This window comes from Dipodomys merriami, unplaced genomic scaffold, assembly GCF_024711535.1.
Source record: "Dipodomys merriami isolate MVZ:Mamm:240054 unplaced genomic scaffold, mDipMer1.0.p SCAF_123, whole genome shotgun sequence".
Classification (NCBI taxonomy): domain Eukaryota; kingdom Metazoa; phylum Chordata; class Mammalia; order Rodentia; family Heteromyidae; genus Dipodomys; species Dipodomys merriami.
The window spans coordinates 425,305-447,810 of NW_027202527.1; the positions used below are offsets into that span (position 1 = coordinate 425,305).

Below are 22,506 nucleotides of genomic sequence, written 5' to 3' on the forward strand. Positions count from 1 at the left end.
GTACTATATGTCTTTGTCTCCTTTGTCAAATATCAGTAGACTGCAGGCATGTAACTTTATTTCTGGATCTTCTATTCTATTCCATTGGTCTTTGGGTCTGTTTTTGTGCCAGTACCAGGCTGTCTTTGTTATTAGGGCTCAATAGTAGAGTTTGAAGTTGGGCATGGAGATCCCTCCCATGTTGTCTTATTTGCCTAGAATTGTTTTGGCTATTCTAGGTCTTTTGTTCCATGTGAATTTTTGGACTGTTTTCTGTATGTCAATAATGTACATCTTTGGGATTTTAATAGGAATTGCATTGAATTTGTGTATTGCCATTTTCACTATATTAAGTCTGCCTATCCAAGAGCAGGGAAGGTCTTTCCATTTCCTGGTGTCTTCTGTATTTTCTTTCTTTAAGTTTTTATGGTTTTCAATAGGTTAATTCCTAAGTATTTTATTTTTAAGGGGGTTATTGTGAATGGGTTGCTTCCTTTATTTCCCTCTCTGCTTGTACATTGTCGGTATACAGGAAGGTGACTGATTTTTGTGGGTTGGTTTTGTATCCTTCTATGTTGCCAAAGTGGTTTATAATTTCTAAGAGTTTGGGGATGGAGTTTTTGGGATCTTGAAGGTGTAGTATCATGTCATCTGCAAAAAAGGATAGTTTAACTTCTTCCTTCCTTATGGACATCCCGTAAATGTCTTTTTCTTGCCTTATTGCCCTGGCTAAGGGTTCCAGGATTCTGTTGAAGAGGAGTGGAGACAGTAGGCATCCTTGCCTTCTTCCTAATTTGGGGAGAATTGGTTGTAGTTTTTCCCATTAAGTATAATATTGGTGATTGCTCTGTCATATATGGCTTTTATTGTTTTAAGGAATGTTCCTTCTATTCCTATTTTCTCCAGAGCTTTTAACATGAATAAATGTATCTTATCAAAAGCCTTTTCTGCATCAATGGAGATAATCATGTGGTTTTTGACCTTGGATCTGTTGATGTGTTGGATTACATATATTGATTTACATATGTTAAGCCCTCCTGCATTTCTGGGATGAAGCCTACCTAGTTGTAGTGTATGATTTTTTTTGTGTGTCTTTCTTGATTCTGTTAGCTAGAATTTTGTTTAGGATCTTTGCATCTGTGTTCATCAAGGAGATTGGTCTGTAGTTCCCTTTTTTGGTTGTGTCTTTGCCTGGTTTGGGGATGACTGTGATACTGGCATTGTAGAATGAGTTTAGACCGCTCCCTCTTTTTCTGCTCTGAAGAGCTTGAGGAGTATGGGTATTTATTAGTTCTTTAAAGGTGTTACAGAATTCCATTGTGAGGGCTGGGAAGGTGGCTTGCCTGGGTTGGATTCCTCAGCACCACATAAGCAGAAAAAAAAGCCAGAAGTGGTGCTGTGGCTCAAGTGGTAGAGTGCTAGCCTTGAGCTGAAGAGCTGAGGGACAGCACCCAGGCCGAGTTCAGGCCTCACGACCGGACCCCCCCCCCCAAAAAAAAAAAAAAAATTCCATTGTGAATCCATCTGATTGCTTCCTGAATCTTGTTGAAATATTTGGCTTATTTAATTGATTTATTTCTTCTTTGCTCAATTTGGGCAACTTGTATCTCTCTAAAAAATGACTCTATTTCTGCTAGGATTTCTTTCTTTCTTTAAAATAGTTCTTTAAAATTGTTTGGATGTTTTGGGTATTTGTTGTGATCTTTCCTATCACATCCCTGATCTTGTTAATTTGGATTTCCTCTTTTCTTTTCTCTGATTAACCTTGCCAAAGGTCCATCAATTTCAAATTTGTGTTTTCAAAGAACCAGTTTTTTGCTTTATTAATTTTATTTATAATTTTCCTATTCTCTTTCTCATTAATTTGTCTAGTTTTTTCATGTTTTTCTAGCCGTTTTAATAACAACATGAGATTATTTACTTGGTCTGTCTCTATTTTCTTGGTGTGGGCACTGAGGCTGATAAATTTGCCCCTTGAGACAGCTTTTGATGTATCCCACAAGTTTCTTTGTGATGTGTATTCATTTTCCTTGAGTTGTAGGAATTTTTTCATTTCTTCTTTAATTTTTTCTGTTACCCAGATGTTGCTTAGAAGTGTGCTGTTCAATTTTCATATATTTTAGTAATGTCTGTGGTATGTTTTGTTATTCAGAACTAACTTGATTCCACTGTGGTTGGATAGGATACAGGGCATTATGTCAATCCCTTTGTATTTGCCTAAGTTCCTTGCATGAACTATGATATGGTCTATTTTGGAGAAAGTTCCACGAACTGATGAGAAGAAAGTGTACTGTGAAATACTAAGTAGATGTCATTATTGCCTCACTTAATTCATTAGCTTCTTTGCCATCCTCTGGTTGATAGACCTGTCCTTTGGTGATAGTGAGGTATTAAAGTCTCCTTGTATTATCGTATTTGGATCTTTTTTATTCTGTAAGTTTGAGAGTATTTGCTTAACATATTTGAGTGCTCCAGTGTTTCGGGAGTATGTTGATAATGATAATATCCTCTCCTTGGATTGTTCCCTGTATTAATATGTAGTGTCCTTCCTCATCTTTTTGTATTGATTTTGATGAAAAGTTTATTTTGTCACATATCAGGATAGCTACTCCTGCTTTCTTACTGGGGGCATTTGATTGATAGATCCATTTCCAGCCCTTCACTCTGAGTTTGTTTGTATGTTTGGCTGGGTCTCCTGAAGGCAACGGATGGATGTGTCATGTTTGCTGATGCAAACTGCAGTTCTTTTTCTTTTTCTTTTTTTTTTTTTGCGGGGGGGTGGGGGGTCTGGTTGTGGGGCCTGAACTTTGGGCCTGAGCACTGTCCCTCAGCTCTTCAGCTCAAGGCTAGCACTCTACCACTTGAGCCACAGCGCCACTTCCGGCTTTTTTCTTTTTGCTTATGTGGTGCTGTGGAATCGAACCCAGGGCCTCAGGCATGCAAGGCAAGTGCTCTACCACTGAGCCAACTTCCTAGCTCCTTTTTCTTTTGATTGGTGAATTAAGTCCATTAATATTTAAGGTTATTATAGAGAGATGCATTGTGGTTGTGTTCAACCTCTTACTATTCGTTGTATTGCTGGCTTATTGTTTATGAATTCATTTAGTTTTTCTTTACTATTAAAAATTTTAGTTTCTTCATGAAATGTGAATTCTAGTTTTGCTGGATATATCAGTCTGGACTGGCAGTTATTGTTTCTCAGGGCTCGGATCATAATTTCCAAGCCTTTCTTACATTCAGTGTCTGTGTGAGAGATCTGCAGTGATTCTGATTTTTTTCCCATTGTAGTATACAGCTCCTTCTTTGTTTTTGCTACATACAGGATTGTTTCCTTATTTTTCAGATCTTTCATTTTTCCTATAATGTGTCTAGAAGTGTTTCTGCTGGGATCCTGCTTGTTAGGTGTTTTATATGCTTAAAGGGAGGAAATTTTCAATGATAATCCTTTTGAATAGGTGTTGCATTTCTTTACTTTGTATTCCTCACCTTTGTCCACTCCAGTTATAGGAAGGTTAAATTTCTTGGCACTGTCTGCTTGCTCTTGGATTTTTCCATATCTGTGACCTTTTTGTCCAGTTGGTGCATTCTGTCTTCTGTATCTGACACTATAATTTCCATTTCATTCACTCTGTTAACTATGGCTTCCATTGTGGTTTGCATGGAGGAAATAGATTCATTTATGGATTCAATGTTGGTTTCAAAGTACTAATCTCACCTCTTAGTTAGGTGTGCATTGCCTGATCTTTATGTGCATCTCCTGTTTGAAATCCTGCATCTCTTTTGATAGTCCCTGTATTCTTTAATTTTCTGATCTGTTTTTCACTTTAATTCTTGAGTCATTGCCTCCAGCAATTCTTGGGTGTAACTTTTGTCTTCCATTACTGCTTTGCTTCCACTGGTGCTCTCCCCTGGGTAGTTGCTGGCTTTTGGGGGTAGCTTGCTATCCTGGGTGTTGATAAACTTTGTAAATTTTCTCTGTGATTTTCACATGAGGATTCAGAGATTATTGGAGACTAATCTGATATTTTGTTTGGGTCAATAGGTGTCTGTCTTTGTTTGGTTGCTGTTTCTGGGTTGGCTGAGTCTGTACCTGGTCTGGGTTTTGTTGGGGGCCAAACTCCAGCTGCTGGTCTGACCTACATAGGGCTCTTGGCTGTCTCCTGTAGATCACTGGCAATTCCCACCTTTAGAAGGACTGAGCGGCCTAAACTGCTTCTGTTTACTCTTGCAGGTGCTCTTGGCAAGATCAGGTGTACTGGATGTACTGGATGTACTCTCCCAGTTGCTGTAGTCTGCTATGGGCTTCTGATTTTTTTTTTTCCCTTCAGTCGTGGGCCTGAACTCTGGGTCTGGGTGCTGTCCCTGAGCTCTTCAGCTAAAGGCTAGCGCCACAGCACCACTTCTGGTTCTTTCTGCTTATGTGGTGCTGAGGAGTCAGATCCAGGGCCTCATGCACCCAAGGCAAGCACTATACCACTGAGCCACCTTATTAGCTTGAGTGCCTGACTATTATTAGGTGCTGGTGGCCTAAGTTGTCCAATTCCCGGCCTGGGATATATATGGGTCAAGTTCTGGTAGGGTTTGGGCTTCTAGTTCTCTTGTCCTGGACACCCAGGTCTTTTGCTGTCACGGGTGTGATTTCCCCAGAGGGTGCAGTTCCCTGTCCCCTACCCCCACCCCACCCTCTGCTGAGGTGTATGTTCAGTTTCTGACTTCAGTCGGGAGGAGTTAGTTGTGTTGCTCAGGCACCCGTTCCCCAGGTCCTGGCTACCAGTCCTGGGCCTGGGGCGTGCCAGGTGGACCTGTGCTGCTGTATACCCTGCCTGGTTTATGCAGCCTGGAGTACACAGTTCAGGTTTCTTCCACTTTTGGCTATTGTGACCCGCGGGCGCTGTTCCTTGCTTGGGTGTTCAGGGTCCCTTCTAGGGGCGCGCTTTATCTAGCCTGGCTGGCTGTATGTGCACCACCGGCTTTAAGCCTGGCTGGCTGTATGTGCACCACCGGCTGGTCAAACATTCAAACAGTTCCCAGTTTTAGTGAGTGTTGTGGTAGAGGTCTGGGTCAAGATCTGGGGGTTCCCACCAGCTCTGGTCTCCATTGATGAGGAATAAGCTGTCCCCTGCTGGGTACTCACCCTGGAGCTAGTTGTTGTTTCTGTGCAATGTAGATCCCTGGTTGCCATTGAGATGCTTGTGGGCTGGGCTGTGCAGTGGTGGCTCTGTGTGTTTATCCTCTGTCTTTGTTTCTTTGATGCTGTTTGGGTTGGCTAGCCGGTTGGCTGTCCTTGGGTGGGCTGTGCACTGGCCTCTGGCCAAGGGGTGGAGGAGTGGTCTCTGTGCAGGTTCTGAGAGCTGAGGTTTGTCTCTGTTTGCACTCTCTGGATCAGTACCAGTACCTTGCAAGCTTTCTGCTCTGGCATTCTGTGGGTGGACCCATGTAGTTCTGGGGTTCCTGCCCTGGGGCCCAGTGGCTTTGGCAGGATGGAGCCCCTCTGCTCAGAGAGTGGGGGGAGGGGAGAAGAATCTTTGTGCAGGCTCCCTGCTTGGACGTTTCTCTGTTCACCGAGATCAGCAGGTCTGACACTGGTATCTCAGGCGTTTTCTGCACAGGTGGTCTGAATACAACCCCCTGTGTCTCTGGGCACTCTGGCAGCCCCTGCCAGGCCAGGCTGGCTGAGGCTTGGTGTGTTGCTGCGTAGCCAGTAAAGATTGGAAGAGGGGTCTCTGCGCTTCTGCGTTCTAAAATTCTTCCTTTTCGTTCTTTTTTTGTTTTTTCTGCCTCCTGTTTTTCTTTGGGTGTTTGTATTTTTGTTGTTGTCAGTCTCTTGGGGAAATTTAAGTGTTGGAACTCAAACTCTCTTTTTTATTGGGGAGAGCTGTGGTGTTTCCCTACTGTCCCTTCACCATCTTGGTCCCCCTCTCTCTGAATGCTTTTCTATGTTGCAATTCCCAAATGAATTTGAGGGAAGAAATGAATAATATTAAATTGTATTTGCAATACTCAGTCTAACTATATTAAATTACAGTAAAACATACAAGGATCCTTATATATGTATACAAGGATCAAGACGTAGGAGATCTTTGCCCAAATGATGAGTTGATAATTCATGTACTGAAGCAAATAGAAGAAATTTGTAGTTTGTTTAGAGAAGTATCTTAGCACTTAAGGTGAGACTTTTAATATAGAGAATTTTGTTTGCTTTAGTGTTTTGTCTTTTCTGTTGAAATATCCCAACTTCCCGTGGCTGGTGGGACTCAAACCCACGATCAGCAAAAGGAGTCACCAACTCAGAATCTTTGTTAGCTGCAGCAACTTCAGTGAAGATCAGCAGGAAAGTCAAATAGTTCAGGGTATTTAAAGGCAAGATCCATGGGAGCTCTTGCAAGTGACCAATGGTAGTTTCTTGATTGGCAGAGCTAGCAGTTAGTGATTACAATATGGTGATTATAATTCCAATAACCAAGATAATAAGTCACAAGGCAAAGTTATTATCTCAAATCTTCCCAGCAAAGAAGCAAGTTAATAAAATAGCATCATACCCATAATCAAAGTACTGTCCAGGTTTTCCAGATTTTTCTGGATTTTTGCTGTTTTTTACCAAATTCCAGTAACTCACTAAATTTCAAGCCTTTAGCTTCAGAATTTTTCCTTTTATTGACTAATACGGAGTTTTGTTTTTTTGTAGAGGGAGATCCTGACTTTCAGGGTTGGCCCTATTCTTTGTGGGGAGGGAGAAACAACATTCAAATTTTATTTTCCACAACATTAGCAGATAAAACCCCCAGGAGAGCTCCCTTGGGCCCCACATTCATTGGCAGGCATGTTGAGCTGGGCTGGGCAGTGAGGAGCACCTTGGGGTGCTGGGTCCTCCGGAACAATGCTCACCTCCAGGATAAACGATTCTAAAAGGAAAGGCATGATTGGCAAGAAACAGTCTTTTGGGATTCTAACGTCAGGTACAGTATGGAAGAGACAAAACTTGGGGTGTGATCTTTGTCCTCATGACCATATGGAGAAAACTTCGACACAGTTGAGGGGGACCCCAAGTCTGGGTCCTTTGTCTTCATGAAACTATTAGGCCAACCTCCCATCATCTGTCTAATATTGTCCCATGTACAAAATCAATAGTTATAATACAGCAGTCAAAGATGTCACAAAGGTCTTAACTGTTCCCACCCATACATCAACTCTGAGCTTTTCAGGTAAGGCCTGGGAAGACTTTCATTGATCATCAAAGAGGAAAATAAGATACTACAGCTACAATAAAAAAAATTTTTTTTAAATGAGGTATATAAATTAAAGCTACCATATCTAGACTTGCCCTGATCCAATTTTGCAGTCTCTTCACACAATTCTCAGGGTGGCAGTGGGAGGATGGGGGGACCAAACTTGATTAATTACTTGGATTAATTTATGCCAAGGAAACAAAACAACTTTTTCACTCAAGGCTGGTGCTCTAATACTTGAGCTGTATCTCTACTTTTTTGTCGAGGATGGGGAGAGTAGGGGAGAGGGGAGAGAGTGGTTAATTGGAGACTAGTCTCATGGACTTTTATGCATAGACTGGCTTTGAACTAAGTAGCTTCCTGAGTAGCTAGGATTACCAGTGTGAGCTTCTAGTGCCTGTCTATTTTTGCTTTTTGAATGTACTTTTTTTAAAAAAAGAAAAAGACCAAAAGCCAATACTTTAGAATGAAAACTTCTTCAGCTGTAGCTCAGAGTGGTGCTCTCCTGGGCTCCTTCTAGTCCTTAGGGAACTGATATGTGCATTGCTGCTTATTTAAGTACAATCTGTGTGGAGCCCCAAGAGTGCCTGCTATTCCCCCACAGTCCCCAGCAACCTTGTCTCACCAGACAGGAGATCAGGGAAGCAGCTATAGGGAGGTGACTCAGCCTGGTTCTCCAGAGCTTGCTCTGTTGAATAATGACTTTATCCTTGAGAAGGCCTGGAGAGGCACATTGCCTATCCCAGGCTTACAGGTCCTATTCCTGATAATCAATAATTTTGTTCTGTTTCTAACTCCACATTTTATATTCTTTTTTTTTTTTTTTTTTGTCGGTCATGGGGCTTGAACTCTGTCTGGGCTTGGGCGCTGTCCCTCAGCTCTTCAGCTCAAGGCAAGCGCTCTACCACTTGAGCTACAGCGCCACTTCCGGTTTTCTAGTGATTTATTGGAGATAGGAGTCTCACGGTCTTTCCTGCCCGGGCTGGCTTTGAACCGCGATTCTCAGATCTCAGCCTCCTGAGTAGCTTGGATTACAGGCGTGAGCCACCGGCGCCCGGCTTTATATTCTTTTTAAAGGCGGACTCATCAATATCCTTTCACCCAGGACCCTCCCACAGTCTCATGGAGCCATGAGCACGGTGGACTTATGCAGAGACAGGGAGATGTCTGCACAGGGCCTTTTATGGCCAGAGCAGCCCTTTGTTTGTTTTTTTATTTACTCGTCCCTCACAATGAAAAACTCCAGTTTTTAATATTGTGCTTTTTTTTTTTTTTTTTTTTGTCGGTCGTGGGTCTTGAACTCTGGGCCTGGGTGCTGTCCCTCAGCTCTTCAGTTCAAGGCTAGTGCTCTACCACTTGAGCTACAGCGCCATTTCCGGTTTTCTGGTGATTTATTGGAGATAGGAGTCTCACGGTCTTTCCTGCCCGGGCTGGCTTTGAACCGCGATCCTCAGATCTCAGCCTCCTGAATAGCCAGGATTACAGGCGTGAGCCACCAGCGCCCAGCTTGCTTTTTTATTTTTATATTTGGAAGTACTGGGGTTTAAATCAGATTCCCACACCTATTAGGCATTGAACTGAAAGACTGGAAAAAAATTGATCAGATTATGTTATAGTTACTAACCACTCGTTTTGCTTCTGTAATTTGCTTTTTGCTAAATAAGTAACTCCATGTTGCCCAAACTTTGACTTGCTTCAGAGCAGATAACAGGATATCAGCACAGATGGTGCCTGCTCACACAAGGTACCAGAAAATATCTGAAATACCAGAAAGCCCCTCCCGGGCTCTGGTGATCACTATCTAAGTGACAAGCCCTGCAGTTTAGCACGTATCTCCTTGAGTCATACTTGCAGTCTTTTACGAATCAGTTCAGAGCACATCAGCCCTTAAACCACCCAGTCCCCTGTCCCTGATATTTTCCCGCTTTGTAGTATGCCAATCATGTGATTTCCCGCCGTGTGTGATGATTTGCTACAAGATGTTATGATGTATGTTAAGTCTCTGCCCTACCCCGAAAAGTGTATAAAAAGTGTGTAACCCTAGGCTCGGAACCTCTTAGCATCACCGGTTACCAAGTGCATAGAGGACCGAGCCCGGGCTTGCCAATAAATGACTCTTTGTAGCTTGCATTGGTCGCAGTCTCTGGTGGTCTTTTCCGGGGCTCCGAGTTGGGGATATAGCAGAACCATGCCCTTTTCTCAAGTGTCACTTTATTCCTGGGTCAGCCTGTGCCACTGTCTTGTTCCTCCTTCTATTACTGAGGATGATTGGAGTTTACCACTATGTGGCATAGATGAAATATCAAGCTTTTTGATAAAGACTGGCTTCCAACCATGATCTTACAATCTCAACTCTTAAGGAGGGGTTACAAGTTGAACCACTGAGCCCATCTTTATATTTCCTTTTTTTTTTTTTTTTAATTCAAGACTAACTAGCACTCTGCCCACTTTGAGCCCCAGCTCCACTTTTAGTTTTCAGGTGGTTAATTGGAGATGAGTGTCATGGTCTTCTCAGCTTCCAGAGTTGCTAGGGCTACTAGTGTGAGCCACCAGCAACTAGCCCATCTTAAATATTTTGATGAATGTTTGCACATCTTGTAAACCAAGGTAAAGAAACTTCAATTTTATTTAAAATACATTTAATTTATGTCTGATTAAAAGAATAATATACATTTTAATTTTAATAGCTTAAAATATCTAACTTTAAAAATTGACTGGTAACGCTACTCATTTATTTTTGTTTATTTTGCTGGTACTGATGCTTGACCTGGGGGTTGTCCCTGAACTTTTTTAAGGCTGGCATCTTGCCATACCTCCACTCCTGTCTTTTTTGTGGTTAATTGGAAAGAAGAGAAGAGTCTTTCAGACTTTACTGTTTGCACTGACTTTTAACCAAATATCAAATCTCCTAAGTAACTAGATTATGTGTGAGCCACTAGTGCTCAGCAATTTACCAGTTTGTAAATTACAATTTTTTTTTAGGAAAACTAATTTTCAGATGCCTATGTAATATAGTATAAAAAGGTGTTTTCTTTCAAGAAATATTCTTTTCTTAATATGTTTTCACTAAAATAACATGTGGTATCTTTTTCAAACTCTGTAGGACTTTATTTCATCTTGACTGTATCCAAAGCTTTGCCTGTAATATATAAGGAATGAAGAACTGCCAGCTAACCAGACTGATCCAATCTGTGATTCACCAGCAGCTCTCCATGCTGGATTTGATCTTCTTGTAACATTGCCTGTTTGCAATCTTCAAAAAGTAGTAGACTATTTAACTGAAATGTATTACACACCAAAACCTAAAGGTAAATTGTTAAATGGTTTTGTTGATTATCAATATTTCATTATTTAAAATGAAGAACACTATAAGCAGAAATTTGTTGCAAAAATTATTCAAGTTACCTTTACATTTCTCATTCCAGGTGATTTAAGCAATTTCGGCATAAGATTATTTAATTATATCTAGAATAAAATTCAAACTCTAAAGAATTAGAACCTCAGATTCATTCACCACGTAAAAACTATGTGCATTAAAAGATTTTCAGGTGCTGCTAACTTACAGATTGGTTATTTGAGTTCTGATAGAAGTATTTTGAAGTTTCAGAATACAAAATTTAAAAAATGTTCATACACCGTGTATATCCACAAAGTCAATAAAAAAACCCTAGGTTCTATTAGTGAAACTACAAGAAGACCAAAGCACATAGTTAAAGGAATATATCAGGGAGCTTCATGAGGAAATAAATCCAGAGATTTTTATTTCCCTTTTAAATAAATTTCCCATTAAATTACTGTTCATATTGTGAGGGAATTTTTCCCTCACAGAATGAACAAAATAAAAGGATAAGAGATAACAGCACCAACATGCTTACCAGAATGAGAAAAATATTTTTTGCCATTCAAAATAGGAAAACTTGTAAGTCACAGGGATGCCTTAATAAAGAAAGCCTAGGGGCTGGGAAGGTGGCTCAGTGGTAGAGCGCTTGCTTGCATGCATGAGGCCCTGGGTTCCATTCCTCAGTACCACATACGCAAAAAGAAAAAAGCCGGAAGTGATGCTGTGGCTCAATGGGTAGAGCACTAGCCTTGAGCTGAAGAGCTGAGGGACAGTGCCCAGGCCCAGAGTTCAGACCCCACAACCGACCCCAAAAAATAAATAAAATAAAATAAAGAAAGCCTATTTGAGGATTAAGTAGAATATACTAAGACTGACATTATTTTGGAATCTCTTAATGAATTATAAAAATGACTTGAAAAGATTAAACTATATCAGAAAAGTGATTGTTTTGTTTTTGTCCCAGTTCTGGGTTTTAAACTCTGGGTCTAGGCACTGTCTCTGAGCTTCTTTCTGCTCAAGGCTCATGACTGTAAACCTAGCTTCTCAGGAGGCTGAGATCTGAAGATGACAGTTCAAAGCCAGCCTAGACAGAAGTTCCTATGAGACTTATCACCCAATTGAGCCTCAGGGCAACTTCCAGCTTTTTGTATGTTACTGAGGAATTGAACCTAGGGTTTCATGACAGGCAAGCACTCTACCACTAAGCCACATTCCCAGGCCATGGATTTATCTTTTTTTTTTCTTTTTTTTCCCCTCCCTCCCTTCCTCTCTCCATTTTTCCCTCCCTCGCTCCTTCCTTTCCTCCCACTACAGTCCTCAGATCTCCCCTGCTTAGTATCTAGGATTATACTGATACCCACCAGCTCAGGAAGAGTTTCTAGTGTAAAGAATATATGGAATAAAAAAAGTTAAAATTCAGGCACCGGTGGCTCATAACTATAATCCTAAGCTATTCACAGGCTATGATCTGAAGATGACAGTCCAAAGCTAGCCTAGACAGAAAAAGTCCATGTGAGACTTATCTCCTAGTTAACCACAAGAGAATTGGAAGTGGCTTTGTGATTCAAAGTGGTACATATCACTAGCCTTAAGTGAAAAAGCTCAGGGACAGCACTCAGGCTCTGAGTGCAACCCTCCCAACTGACTCCCCTGCCCCTCCCCCCACAAAAAAGTACAATATACAGTCATACTAAAAGCCACACAAGGGTTGGGAAGGTGGCACAGTGGTAGAGCGCTTGCCTTCCATGCATGAGGCCCTGGGTTCAATTCCTCAGCACCACATAAGCAAAAAGAAAAAAGCTGGAAGTGGCGCTGTGGCTCAAGTGGAGAGTGCTAGCCTTGAGCTGAAGAGCTAATGGACAGCGCCTAGGCTGTCCATGGCCCGGAATTCAGGCCCCACAACCGGACCCAAAATATATATTAAAAATAAATTAACAAATAAAAGCCACACAAGGAGTTGGAACTTACTTATGACCAAAAAGGAGAACATGCATGCCCAAATTAACTCACATGTTAAAATTAAAAATTATTTGTTTTGTGTATTGTTGGTGTTTTTTGTTTTGTTTTTATTTTTTGTCACTCTTGGGACTTGAACTCAGGGCTTGGGTACTTTCCCTGATCTTCAGTGTTCAACACTAGTTTTCTATCATTTTCTGCACAAGCTGGCTTTGAACCATGATCTTAAGAGCTCAGCTTCTTGAGTAGCTAAGATTACAGGTGTGAACACTAACACCTGGCTTTAGAACAAGTTTTTATGATAGTAGTCCCCTTTGTTCAACTAAAGAGAGAGAAAGAAAATTTAAACCAAAGCATACCTTTGGAAATTTAAGCCAATACAAAATAAGAAATAAGAGTAATACTGCCTCAGATCAGATATTATAGGAAAGAAATTAACAATTCATGGGAAGATTATTAAAAATGTAATTCTTAAATTACTAATCTGATTTACATGGAACCCCACTGTACATCACTTTTATAATAACAATAAAAATTAAACTTTTTTTTTCCACTTTTGATCTTTTTTTGGGGGGGGAGGGGGTCCAGTCGTGGGCCTGAACTTAGGGCCTTGGCTTTGTCCCTCAGCTCTTCAGCTCAAGGCTAGTGCTCTACTACTTGAGCCACAATGCCACTTCTGGCTTTTTTTTTTCTGCTTATGTGGTGCTGAGGAATCGAACCCAGGACCTCATGCATGCAAGGCAAGTGCTCTACCACTGAGCCTTGGGGTTGTTTTATACATATCTAGTTCGTTTTCCTTTGAAAAGTAATGGAGATCTTAAAAACAAATATAGCTGGGTTCTGGTGGCTCACACCTGTAATCCTGGCTACTCTGAAGGCTGAGATCTGAGGATTGAAGTTCAAAGCCAGCCTGGGCAGGAAAGTCCATAAAACACTTATCTCCAATAAACCATCAGAAAACCAAAAGTGGCATTGTGGCTCAAGTGGTAGAGCACTGGCATTCAGCTAAAGAGCAGAGGGAAAGCACCCAGAAATGTGAACCTGGCTAGTGGAATGACTGGGAGAAAACCTTGAAAGAAGACCATATACTGGCAATATGCTGTATACAGTTACAACCTCCGGTCTCCTCAAGTGCAAAACAGTAAAACGTGAAATGATTACTTTTGAATTCACATAGTGCTAGAATGACACTTGCAAAACCTGTGAGCCCTGCCAAGAGGTTAAAAGAAAAAAAGCCACCAATGAGCAACAAAGTAAACGAAAATGTAGTTAAAATAACAACTTTATAAGCCAATGCTCATGGAGTTTTATTTTGATTTTTCAGAACTAGTGCTTAAACTCTGGCCTTTGAGCACATTTTTAGCTTTCTGTTCATGGTTTATATTCTACCTCTCATTAAGCATCTTCAGTAGTGGCTGGCACTTTATTCCATACTTTGTGCCATACTTCCAGTTCTGGCTTTTTAAACCAGAGGTAAGTCTCAGATTTGTCTGTCTATAATGGCTTCAAATCTCAATCACCATATCCTAGCCTCCTGAGTAGTTAGAATTATGAGTATAAACTGCAGATCCTTCCTTGCTTTTCTTAAATGCTTGTTACGGCTCTGGCTGTTATGTATAAAACTTTTGTTAAGGGGCTGGGAAGGTGGCTCAGTGTTAGAGCACTTGCCTTACATGCATGAGGCCCTGGGTTCGGTTCCTCAGCACCACATAAGCAAAAAGAAAAAAGCCAGAAGTGGCGCTGTGGCTCACATGGTAGAGTGCTAGCCTTGAGCTGAAGAGCTGAGGGACAGTGCCCAGACCCAGAGTTGAGGCTGCACGACCGGACCAAAAAAAAACCAACAAAAAAGAAAATACACATTGAGCTGGGCATGAAGCCATCATGGGCAGGAAATTCTGTAGATTCTTCATCTCCAATTAACCACACATACACACACACACAAACTGGAAGTATAGTTATTCCTCAAGTGGTACATTGCTAGCTTTGAGCAAACAAAGATCAAGCAAAGTGCCCACACCCCATAATTGTTGCAAAAGAAAAATATATATATGTAGAATAACATATTGTTGCCAGTAGAGATTAAAGTCTAGTCTTACCTTATACAGAAACACTTGGGGAATATGTATAGACACTCACTTTCTGCCACTTATGTAGAGTATGTCTGTAATTGTGACATGAAGGTTTGAATGTGATGTGTTTTAATATACTTGGTAAGTAGTTTACCCACTGGAGAATGCTGTCCTTTAAAAATTTTAGTTAAAGGGGCTGGGAAGGTGGCTCAGTGGTACAGTGCTTGCCTTGCATGCCTGAGGCCCTGGGTTCGATTCCCCAGCACCACATAAGCAAAAAGAAAAAAGCTGGAAGGGGAGCTATGGCTCAAGTGGTAGAGTGGTATCCCTGAGCTGAAGAGCTGAGGGACGACGCCCAGGCCCAGAGTTCAGGCCCCACGACCAGACCCCCCCAAAAAAATAATTAGTTAAAGCCAGTATAAAGTATGGTTGTTTTGATTTGTTTCATGTTTTGTCATCCTACTAATTGCAAAGATCAGCAAATATGTAAATATCCAAAAAAATTTGTAGGATCCCAACTGCTATGTCCAAAGGCTTGATTTTGAAAAATGAAACCATGAGCTGGGATGTAGTTCAGTGGCAAAGCACTTGCCTAGCAAGTGCAATATCCTGGTTTGAGCCCCAGTACATATATATCATACATATATATATATGTATATATATATATATATATATATGATATTTTTTTAACCGTATCAAAAAAAATGAAACCATTTTAGAATTAAAGTATTGTTACAGCAGGAAGTTTCTTGCCTAAAGCTGTAAGTAAAAAGAAATTATATTGGAAGTGTTACCACCTAGGTATATATGATTAAATATAAAATTGAAGAATTAGTACATTCAATTAACATTTTAAAAAGCAGCCAAGAGCTGGGCGCTGATGGTTCACACCTGTAATCCTAGCTACTTAGGAGGCTGAGATCTGATAATCAGGGTTCAAAGCCAGCCTGGGTAGGAAATTCCGTGAGATTCTTATCTCCAATAAACCACTAGAAAACCAGAAGTGGCATTGTGGCTCAAGCAGTAGAGCACTGGCCTTGAGCTGAAGAGCGCAGGGACAGCACCCAAACCCCAGGACCAACCAAAAAAAAAAAAAAAAAGCCAAGCACACTAGTGGCTTATGCCTGTAATCCAGGATACTCAGGAAGCTTAAATCTGAGGAATATGGTTCAAAGCCAACACAAGCAGGAAAGCCCATGAAACCCTTATCTCTAATTAACTACCAAAAAAAAGGCCAGAAAGCCAGGTGTGGTGGCTCATATCTGTAATCCTCACTACTCTGGAAGCTAAGATCTGAGGATGACAGTTCAAAGGCAGGCAGGTCAGGAAAGGCCATGAGACTCTTAACTCCAATAAACCACTCAGAAAACCAGAGGTGGCACTATGGCCTAAGTAGTAGAACACTTTGCTTGAGCTGAAGAGTTGAGGGATAACACCCAGGCCCAGAGTTCAAGCCCCATGACTGACAAAAAAAAAAAAAAAAAAAAAAAAAAGCCAAAAGTAGTATTAGCCTTGAAGAAACAAAAGGTCATGGACAGTTTTATGTTGTGAAGCCCCAGGATGGGAAAGAAAAACAAGCAAATGAATCATGACCATAATTTTGGGACAAGTAAAGCCAAGCATATGAATTTTTGGTGTAAAAGAAGGAGCTGATATAGAAACCTCAAGGCACAGACAACTTAGTGAATTCTTCGAATGTGAGTAAAATAAACAAGTATGGAAAGCATTTGGATCCCCAAATAGACATGAATAGAAATGAACTTTACTATGGTATAATGGTTAAAGTGCCAAAACAACAGAAAAAGATTTATTTAGGTTATGAGACAACCCATCTTTGTGTATGTGTGTCTGCAGTTCACTGTCCCCCAGGTTTTTATGCTCAGGGCTAACATGCTGTCACTGAGCCAGGGTTCCACTTCTGGCTTTTTTGGTGAGTAGTGGGAGTGGGAGATGTGTTTCACTGGTTAGGGTGAGAGGGAATAGGATGGGAGGGAGGTGGCTCAGTGGTAGAGCGCTTTCCTAGCATGGATGAGGCCCTGGGTTTGATTCCTCAGCACCACATAAGCAGAAAAAGCCAGAAGTGGCGCTGTAGCTCAAGTAGTAGAGCACTAGAGCACTAGCCTTGAGGTGAAGAGCTGAGGGATAGTGAACACCTAGGCCCAGAGTTCAGGTTCCATGACAATCAAAAAAAAAAAATTTCAGTAGGTACTGTAGATCTTGATCAGTCATCCTTCCATTGTTTTCCCATCAAAAGATGTATTTACAATTCTGGCAGTCGATTGTTTTTAGCAGGGCAAGTCTTGAGCCACAGTTCTCTTATCTATACTTCCCCTTCCCACATAAACAGGTAGTCCTTTTTTTTTTTTTTTGGTCAGTCGTGGGACCTAAACCTATCCCTTCGCTCTTCAGCCCAAGACTAGCACTCTACCACTTGAGCCACAGCGTCATTTCCAGCTTTTTTGGCTTTATGTGGTGCTGAGGAATTGAACACAGGGCCTCATGCATGCAAGACAAGTACACTACACTGAGCCACCTTCCCAACCCCTAGTATCCCTTTCATATGTCAGCACACCCAGATCATTTTGAATTTCTTTCTTCCCAATATTTTGTCTCCTGAGTGTATGAGTTACAGGTGTGAGCTAATTAACCCAGTGGCAATAACTTTTAAAAATAAAACACATATGTATTTCTCAGAAAAGATCCAAGCACTAGTACCACCCCTACAAACCTATCTGTTCCAGAGGTAGAGATTTGAGGACTGCAGTTTGATACCAGCCCAAGCAAGAAGGTCTGTGACTCTCCATTTAACCAGCAAAAGGTTTGAGTGAAAAAGCTAAGAGACAATGTTTGAGTTCAGTCCTCGTATGTGAAAAACAAAAACAAAAAACACCTTGATGTCTGAAATGGTTATGGTTTGCTTCATTAGCTATTTCTGCAATACAGTTTTTTGGTTTCTTTTTTGTTTGTTTGTTTTTTGTTTTTGTCGGTCGTGGGGCTTGAACTCCAGGCCTGGGCACTGTCCCTCAGCTCTGCAGCTCAATGCTAACACTGTATCACTTGAATCACAGCACCACTTCCAGTTTTCTGGTGGTTTATTGTAGGTAAGAGTTTCACTTTCCTGTCCAGGCTGGCTTTGAACCACAATCCTCAGATCTCAACTTCCTGAGTAGCTAGGATTACAGGATGAGCCACAGGTGCCCGGCAGTATTACTTTTTTTCAAAGTGAAAAGCTGTTTTATTTTCCTTCCCAATTTGATAGTTGTATATTACATGTTACCAAACAACCTAGTAGTAATTCCACTATTAGCACCCAGCAGTACTCAAAAGTCACATCATTTATATACTTAATCACACTAACTTGTTCAACTAGAAAAATCTTTAAATCTACATCAAAGGAAATGAGCCAGATCCAAAGTTCATTTGCACTCTCTATATAAAAACAAAATTGAGTTAGGGTAAATCCTGAAGACACTCAGACTTTTGTATTTCTCAAGAAAGTATTAACAATTGCAACATCATTCACATACTAGAGTTGTGAATTATATATTTTTTTTTAAATTTTATTTTATTTTTTGGGGGAGTCTGTCATGGAGCTTGAACACAGGCCTAGGAGGTATTGCTGAGCTCTTTCACTGAAGGTTAATGCCCTACTACTTGGAGCTACAGCACCACTTAAGGTTTTTTGAGTGGTTAATTAGAGATAAGAGCCTCACAGGAAGTTTTCTGTCTGGACTGTCTTTGCAACGCTATCCTTAGCTCTCAAGACACCTGAGTAGCTAGGATTTCAAATATGACTCACTGATGACTGGCAATGGTACCTATTTTTTGTTGTATTTATGACTGAATGGGACAGGTGCTTGGCAATATAGTAATACAGAAACTTGTTTTGCTGTATCTTCATATTATTACAAATAAATTTGATAAATTGTGCATCAGTGCTAGCCTTGAGGAAAAAGAAGCTCAAGTAGAGTACTGAGGGCTTGAGTTCAAGCCCAGGACTGCCGCTCCCATCCCCCCAAAAATTGCTCATGGTTCATGCTAGAAATCCTAGCTACTCAGGAGACTGGGATCTGGGAATTGAAATTCAAAAAAATCCCTAAGACTGGGACTGGAAACATGGCTCTGTGGTACAGTGCTTGCCTTGCATGCATAAGGCCCTACATTCAATTCCTCAGTAACCACATAAGCAGAAAAAGCTGGAAGTGGTGCTGTGGCCCAAGTGGTAGATTGCTAGCCTTGAGCTGAAGAGCTGAGGGACAGCACCCAGGCCCAGAGTTCAGGCCCCACAACTGACACACACACAAAAGAAAAACTCCCTGAGACATAATTAACCACCAGAGAACAAAGTGGAATTGTGACTCATAGTGGTAGAATGCTATTCTTGAGCAAAATAGCTCATTGACAGAACCCAGATTCATTACCAACCCCAAACCACAGGAGTTTTAAGAAAATAAAAAGGCCACTGAGCACTAGTGGCTCATATCTGTAATCCTAGCAACTCAGGAGGCTGAGGTTTGAGGAGTGAGATTTAAAGGCAGCCAAGGCAGAATGGTCTATATAAGATTCTTATCTCCAATTAACAATAAAAAACTCCAGCAGTGAATCTATGGATGTAAGTCTTTTGTTTCTTAAGCCTTGTTAATTTTGTCATATCACTTTACATTTTGGATTTAACATCCACTTATCAGGGACACCAGGTGCCTCTTGTTTCTTTGCTCTTGGCTTACCTTGCTCACCATGATTTCTTCTAGTTCCATCCATATCCCTGCAAATGCCATTATTTTGTCCTTTCTAATGGCTGCATAATCCTCCATTGTGTATAGATACCACAGTTTTTGGATCCATTCATCTGTAGTGAGACATCTGGGTTGTTGCCATATATGGCTATTGTGAACAGTGCTGCATTAAACATCGAGGTGTATGTGTCATTGTATCCTGGTTCCTGTTGTTCAGGATGGATGCCTAGAAGTAGTATGCCTGGGTCATAAGGGTGGTCAATATTTAGCTTTCTGAGGACCCTTCAGACTGCTTTCCAAAAGTGGTTGTACAGGTGTACATTCCCAACAGAAGCATAATAAATAGGGTTCTTCTTTCTCCACATCCCCTCCAGCATTTGTCGTTGGCTGACTTTAGGATGTGGACCATTCTGATTGGGGTAAGGTGGTATCTCATGGTTGTCTTTATTTACATTTGCTTTACAACCAGGGATAGCAAACATTTCCTCATGTGTTTCTTTGCCATTTTTATCTCTTCTTCTGAGAAGTCTATCTTCAGTTTTCTTGCCCATTTAGTAATTGGTTTATTAGTTTTGGAGGGATTAGTGTCTTGAGTTCGCTGTATATACTGGATATTAACCCCTTGTCTGATATATTGCTGGTAAATATTTTTCCCAGTTAGTTGGTTGTCTTTCTAGCTTGGTTGCTTTGTCTTTAACTGCAGAAACATTTTATTTTAAGGTACTCCCGTTTGTCGAGTCTGTCTCCAATTTGTTATGACCCTGGAACTCTGTTCAGGAAGTTCCTGCCTGTGCCTACAAATTCAAGTGTCAAATAAAAATTAAAATAAATTAAAAAAAAAAAAAACACAAATTCAGGTGTCTCTCCTGCTCTGTCCTGCAGTGGTTTCAGAGATTCAGGTTTGATGTTAAGGTTTTTAATCCATTTTGAGTTGATGTTGGTGCATGGTGATAGGCTGGGGTCCACTTTTAGTTTTCTGCATGTGGCCTCCCAGTTTTCCCAGCACCAGTAGTTGAAGAGGCTGTGTTTCATGTACTATATGTCTTTGTCTCCTTTGTCAAATATCAGTAGACTGCAGGCATGTAACTTTATTTCTGGATCTTCTATTCTATTCCATTGGTCTTTGGGTCTGTTTTTGTGCCAGTACCAGGCTGTCTTTGTTATTAGGGCTCAATAGTAGAGTTTGAAGTTGGGCATGGAGATCCCTCCCATGTTGTCTTATTTGCCTAGAATTGTTTTGGCTATTCTAGGTCTTTTGTTCCATGTGAATTTTTGGACTGTTTTCTGTATGTCAATAATGTACATCTTTGGGATTTTAATAGGAATTGCATTGAATTTGTGTATTGCCATTTTCACTATATTAAGTCTGCCTATCCAAGAGCAGGGAAGGTCTTTCCATTTCCTGGTGTCTTCTGTATTTTCTTTCTTTAAGTTTTTATGGTTTTCAATAGGTTAATTCCTAAGTATTTTATTTTTAAGGGGGTTATTGTGAATGGGTTGCTTCCTTTATTTCCCTCTCTGCTTGTACATTGTCGGTATACAGGAAGGTGACTGATTTTTGTGGGTTGGTTTTGTATCCTTCTATGTTGCCAAAGTGGTTTATAATTTCTAAGAGTTTGGGGATGGAGTTTTTGGGATCTTGAAGGTGTAGTATCATGTCATCTGCAAAAAAGGATAGTTTAACTTCTTCCTTCCTTATGGACATCCCGTAAATGTCTTTTTCTTGCCTTATTGCCCTGGCTAAGGGTTCCAGGATTCTGTTGAAGAGGAGTGGAGACAGTAGGCATCCTTGCCTTCTTCCTAATTTGGGGAGAATTGGTTGTAGTTTTTCCCATTAAGTATAATATTGGTGATTGCTCTGTCATATATGGCTTTTATTGTTTTAAGGAATGTTCCTTCTATTCCTATTTTCTCCAGAGCTTTTAACATGAATAAATGTATCTTATCAAAAGCCTTTTCTGCATCAATGGAGATAATCATGTGGTTTTTGACCTTGGATCTGTTGATGTGTTGGATTACATATATTGATTTACATATGTTAAGCCCTCCTGCATTTCTGGGATGAAGCCTACCTAGTTGTAGTGTATGATTTTTTTTGTGTGTCTTTCTGGATTCTGTTAGCTAGAATTTTGTTTAGGATCTTTGCATCTGTGTTCATCAAGGAGATTGGTCTGTAGTTCCCTTTTTTGGTTGTGTCTTTGCCTGGTTTGGGGATGACTGTGATACTGGCATTGTAGAATGAGTTTAGACCGCTCCCTCTTTTTCTACTCTGAAGAGCTTGAGGAGTATGGGTATTAGTTCTTTAAAGGTGTTATAGAATTCCATTGTGAGGGCTGGGAAGGTGGCTTGCCTGGGTTGGATTCCTCAGCACCACATAAGCAGAAAAAAAAGCCAGAAGTGGTGCTGTGGCTCAAGTGGTAGAGTGCTAGCCTCGAGCTGAAGAGCTGAGGGACAGCACCCAGGCCGAGTTCAGGCCTCACGACTGGATCCCCCCCCAAAAAAAAAAATACAAAAAAAAAAATTCCATTGTGAATCCATCTGTGCTTGGGCTTTTCCTTGTTGGAAGACTTCTGATTGCTTCCTGAATCTTGTTGTAAATATCTGGCTTATTTAATTGATTTATTTCTTCTTTGCTCAATGTGGGCAACTTATATTTTTCTAAAAATGCATCCATTTCTGCTAGATTTTCTTTTTTTAGAGAGCTTAACTTTTGTTTTTCCTTTTTTTTTTTTTTTTTTTTTTTTTTGTCATGGTGCGGCTTGAACTGTGGCCCTGGACTCTGTACCTCAGCTCTTCAGCTCAAGGCTAGTGTTTTACAGCTTGAACCATAGCACCCCTTCTAGGTTTTTCTGCTTATGTCATGTTGAGGAATCAATTTTAGGGCCTCATGCATGCAAGACAAGCCCTCTACCACTGAGCCACCTTCCCAGTCCAAGAGTATAACTTTTGAAAATAATTCTTGTTTGGATGTTTTGGGTATTTGTTGTGATTTTTCCCCTGGCATCCCTAATATTGTTGATTTGGGTTTCCTCTTTCCTTTTCTTAATTAACCTTAACAAAGATTCATCAATTTTATTTATTTTTTCAAAGAACCAGCTTTTTGTTTTATTGATTTTATTTATAATTTTCCTATTTTCTATCTCATTAATTCCAGCTCTTAATTTGGTTATCTGGCTTCATCTCTGAACTTTAGGTTCCAT

General features: G+C 40.7%; 1 protein-coding gene across 5 annotated transcripts in view; it reads left to right on the forward strand.

The window, feature by feature from the left end:
* LOC138823805 (ATP-dependent RNA helicase DDX3X-like) overlaps nt 1-22,506 on the forward strand; it is a 107,048-nt gene that overhangs the window by 41,375 nt on the left and 43,167 nt on the right. For 4 of the 5 annotated variants that reach the window (XM_070017358.1, XM_070017360.1, XM_070017356.1 and 1 more), the window contains one exon: nt 10,309-10,513. The exons of the other annotated variant lie outside the window; for it this stretch is intronic. The gene's annotated coding sequence lies outside the window, so the exon portion shown is untranslated. The remainder of the gene's footprint in view (nt 1-10,308; nt 10,514-22,506) is intronic. 5 annotated transcript variants of the gene reach the window in all.